Raw genomic sequence first — 5219 nt, forward strand, 5'->3', positions numbered from 1 at the left:
TCACTACCAGTCAGAATAGAACCTATGGGGTCACACACACAATAGAAGTATTGACCGATCCGATGGTTGAAAAAGTGATTATGAATCACGAGTAATCAATTCGATTGATAAGAAGTTGAAGAAGGAATGGTAATTGATTAATTGGACTTAAAAACACAAATCCTACTTGGAGTGGGATTCCTAGAGTCCTGATTGGATTAGGACTGGAAATCCTATTTGGAGTAGGACTGGGATTCCTACTTAGAGTAGGATTCCTACAATCCTAATTAGATTAGGATTTTGAATTCATTTTGGATTCCTACTTAGAATAGGATTCCTAGAAATCCTAATTGGATTAGGACTTCGGATTCAAATAAGAGTTCTAATTGGATTAGGACTAAAATTAAATAAGTCCTAATTAGATTAAAATTTATTAAGTCCTAATTAATTATTAATCTAATGAATCAATAAGACTCCTAATTCGATTAGGATTGAAGGGTTAAATTGAGTCATGGTTCATTCAAGTCCTAATTGGATTAGGACTAGCATTGATTGAACCCAATTGATTCAAGTCCTAATTAGATTAGGACTAAACCATGAGAGAGACACCTAATCCTCCTTGGAGGAGGATTAGGTTAACCAAGTAAGAGGGGCATGAGCCCCTCTCCTCATCTTGGTGCGGCATGAAGAGAGGGGGCCGGCGCCCCCTCTTAGGAAGTTAGTCTAGGGCTCCTAACTTGTAGGAGCCCTAGATGGCTATAAAAGAGGGCAAGGGGGCTGACGCCCTAAGGAGATTGAAACCCTCTCCCTCTTGTGCCGTGGCCACCCTCTCCCTCTCCTTGGTTCAGCCGCAAGCAAGGAAGAACAAGTCCAAGGTGTTGGCGGCATCCTCTTCCTCCCTTCTTCCTTCCAACGCAGGGAAAAGAAAGAAGGCTGCAGGGGCTGTGTTCTTCTTCCTTGGTTGCTTCTTCTTCTTCCTCCCCTCAAGCACAATCAAGGGTTGATTGAAAGAGAGGAGATCAGCCATCAAAACATATCTCTGCAAGGGAGCTAGCACCCCGGAGAGATTAGAGCGATTGGATCGGTCCTCTGCTTCGTGTGGATACCCGTAGAGGCCGGGCACTTGAACGGCTTCAAGCGAACCTTCATCCTAAACCACGAACTCAAATTTGCGGTGATTATCTATCCGCACAAGGTGAAGATCTGATCTTCTAATGTGTTTAAAGTTTTTAATCCTTGCCCAACTACGAACGGTTCATGAAACAACGTTCATGCGATGAACGTCGATCCCGCACATGCCTCTTCCGCTGCCATCTGATTTTTTTGAAATATCAGCGGCATAGGGCGGGTCCCCAACAATACATTCACAGATACATCCATATGTATGTGATAGAGACTGTCAATCATAAAACCACGTTGAATCAATTTATTTCTCAAATAAATGGAACAGTAGTCTTATAAAAATCTTTCTGTGCTAACAAGATATAGAAATCAAATTTCTGCTAGCAACAGGTAACAGTCCCTAAGTATCCTGAGCATATCTGACATACCTTCTGAAGGTCTGTCACCCTTCATGTTTTTATGCTTTCCATGTATGTAGGACAGTTCCTCTTCTAATGGCCGTCCATGATGCAAATGAAAACATTTTTCCTTGCAATTGGCCTTTTTCTTGGAACTTCCTTACTTGGCATTTTCTCAGTCTTCTGCTTCTTCGCAGACTTCTTCTTCTTCCAAATAGACTCTCTCTTGGAATTAGAAACCAACTCGACAGCGAGAACGATGCCCCTTGAACTCTTCAAGGTCCTAAGATAGTTACCAATTTATTTAACAATTCTGTTTTGGTGCTTACAATCTTGTTCATATGATAATTTACTATAAACTGTTCATATGAAGCTAGAAGGGATTGTGGGATCAAATCCATTTGCAATTCCTTATGCATAATCATGCCGAGCTTCTCAAGCTTCTCTAAGTCCTTTATCATGGTCAAACCATGATCATGGATAGACTGCCCATCACGCATCTTGGCCTTGAAGAACCTTTTTGGACATTCAAACCAAGCTGCGTGACTCTGATTACCATACAACTCTTGCAGGTGTTTTAATGTGTCCTTGGCAATCTTCATGTTCTCATGCTGGCATTATAATTTATTGGACATGGATGCCATTATGTAGCACCTAACTTTATTGTCATCGTTCGTCCACTTGGCATGCATCTTACGCTGATCAGTGACCGGACAGATTGGTAATATAGGGATTTCATGGTCTAGCTCATACCCTAATTTCTCACAATTCAAAACTATTTTTGAAATTTGCTGAGCTAGTCTTTATAATTAGGTTTGGTCAAACGGTTGTTCTATAGGATATGAGTTAAAAATCTAGAAGCTGACATTATAATCCTCATAGAGTAAAGATTCTAGTTAGAATTTTGTACTTGATCCTTATTTGTTCTAGGGTCTTTTAGAACAAATGTACCTCCCACTATTTTTCAAATTCCTCACACTCCCCTAGTAGGAAAATAGAAATCCTATGCGACTAGGGTTTCTAGTATGTACTGCGGTCTCACCAATCTACATGGCACCTCACCTAACAGTTATTGGTGACACATAGATGGATGAGTGTACAACTCTTGTACAATGCTTCTCAAGCATGTTGCCAGTGCAACTTGGTCTCTAAGCCATGAAGACCTCACCTAACAGTTATTGGTCCCATTTCTTAGTTAAGTCAGACCCACCGTATAACCGTAGGAATAAAGTCGTCATTGGGTCCTCACCTAACAGTTATTGGTGCCCAACCCCACCTTTATCCTACAATATCTCATGTCTATAGAGAGATCTAGCCCCCCGATGCAACTTGCCCACTGTATCCAGCCGAGACAAATCAACATCAGAAAAACCTTAGCAGCTCTACTACAGTAGAAGACCTATTGACTTAATATTAGTTAATCAGGTATTAGTGTTTGCAACTTGAGCTCTTCATAAGAGGTAATCGAACAATTGGCCAGGTAAGCAGGTGGGAGGCTTCCCCTTACTCAGAGAGTAAGGTCCTAATTAAGTAACCACCTTTCATGCTTTCCTAGACACCAATTAGATCAATTAATCTAATATGACTCGCTCATGTTGGTTCACTCTCGACTTGATTGAGGAGGTTTTAATTTAGGTCTCATTGGGTTTGCTACATCACATGTAAACCTATCTACCCGACTCTCATTCACATCACATGCAAACGGCATATCACAGGCAGTTATAATTGCAGCATCAAATAAAGCTAAACTTTAAATAGGTGATGATCATGGATTCTAATTAGGTCGTATTACAAGCACATGCACGTCAATCGATCAACTGATCTTCAACTCTTGAATTGGTTCCAAGCCTCCTTGACTCGATCCTTGATCAACTCTTGATCCCATCGCCATCAACCACTTGGATCGCCGTTCATCTCATGCCTTGTCTTCAACTTGATCGTTGACGTACATCACATCACAGAAATACAACCAGATGTAAAATAAAAATAATAATAAATTACATCTCCTTTTATGAGGCACGCAGGCCTCTCAAAACATCAAATAAGATACATGCAAGCATCTGAAAAATTACATGACATTACAGATCACATCGCAGGTCATTACATTTGATACCAAAAGGGTTTGAATCCTATGATCATCACCACATGCAACAATTATAATTTTCAGATCTGAAATCTAATTGATTATTTCATGACATAGGTTGCTGATCATGCTAATCATGATTCTAAACTTTGTATCCCATTAACAATGGCAATTAGAATTATCGTTTTATCACATAAAAATCAGCATGCAAAAATCAGCATCCTAGAAAAAATCTGCATGCAGAAAATTTTAGCATGCATATCATTTAAATTTTAGATCTAATAAGCCTATGAATAATTAATCCTTACCTTAATCTATGATGCCTTGCTCTGATACCACTTTTAGAATACCCGCCCATGCCGCAGAAAAATTTCAAAAATTTTAGATGCAGCGGAAGAGGCATGCGCGGGATCAACTGTTCATTGCATGAACGTTGTTTAAAACTGTTCGTAGATAGATAAGGATTAAAAATTTTTTAAAAATATTAGAAGATCAGATCTTCACCTTGTGCGGGTAGATGATCACCGCAAACTAATGATCGTGGTTTTTGGATGAAGGTTCGCTTTGAAGCCGTTCAAGTGCCCGGCCTCTACGGGTATCCACACGAAGCAGGAACCGATCCAAGCTTTCTATCTCCCCGGGGTGCTAGCTCCCTTGCAGAGATAACTTTGATGGCTGATGTCCTCCCTTTTAATCAACCCTTGATTGTGCTTGGGAGGAAGAAGAAGAAGGATGAAGAGAGGAAGAAGATCAAAGCCCCTGCAGCCTTCTTTCTTTTCCAGCGTTGGAAGGAAGAAGGGAGGATGAAGAGGCCACCTTTCTTTTCTTCCTTTGCTTGCGGCTGAACCAAGGAAAGGGGAGGAGAGGGGGCCACGAATTGGGAGAGGGAGAGGGCTTCAATGAATGCCCGAGGTCAGCCCCACGCCTCCTCTTAAAATAGCATGTGGAGCTCCTACTTTGTCGGAGCTCCTTGATTAAATTCCAGGAGGGGCCGCCGACCCCTCTTCTATGCCGCACCAAGCAAGGAAAAGGAGGAGGGGCGTGTGCCCCTCCTTCATGGTTAACCTAATCCTCCTCTAAGGAGGATTAGGAAGGTCACTCTTGGTTAGGGTCCTAATCTAATTAGGTTTGGACCAAGGGTGAACCCAATTTGGGTTTTAATCTAGGGTAAGTCCTAATCCATTAGAACTTGATGAGCCATGACTCAATTGAACCCTTCAATCCTAATCTAATTAGGAGTCATCTTGATTCATTAGATTAATAATTAATTGGGACTTAAGAAGTCCTAATCCCATTAGGATTTCTTTAATTCTAGTCCTAATCCAGTTAGGACTCTAATTTGAATTCGAAGTCCTAATTCGATTAGGACTCTAGAAATCCTACTCCAAGTAGGAATCCAAATTTAATTCAAAACTCCTAATCTCATTGGATTATAGGAATTCTACTCCATGTAGGAATCCTAATCCTACTCCAAATAGGATTCCCAGTCCAAGTAGGAATCCCAGTCAAGTAGGAATTCTAGTCCTAATCCAATTAGGACTCCAAGAATCCAACTCCAAGTAGGACTCTTGTTTCAAGTCCAATTAATTAATTTCCTTTGTTCCTTCTTCAACTTATTATCAATCGAATTGATTACT

The sequence above is a fragment of the Phoenix dactylifera genome, unplaced genomic scaffold (genome assembly GCF_009389715.1).
Source record: "Phoenix dactylifera cultivar Barhee BC4 unplaced genomic scaffold, palm_55x_up_171113_PBpolish2nd_filt_p 001597F, whole genome shotgun sequence".
Classification (NCBI taxonomy): domain Eukaryota; kingdom Viridiplantae; phylum Streptophyta; class Magnoliopsida; order Arecales; family Arecaceae; genus Phoenix; species Phoenix dactylifera.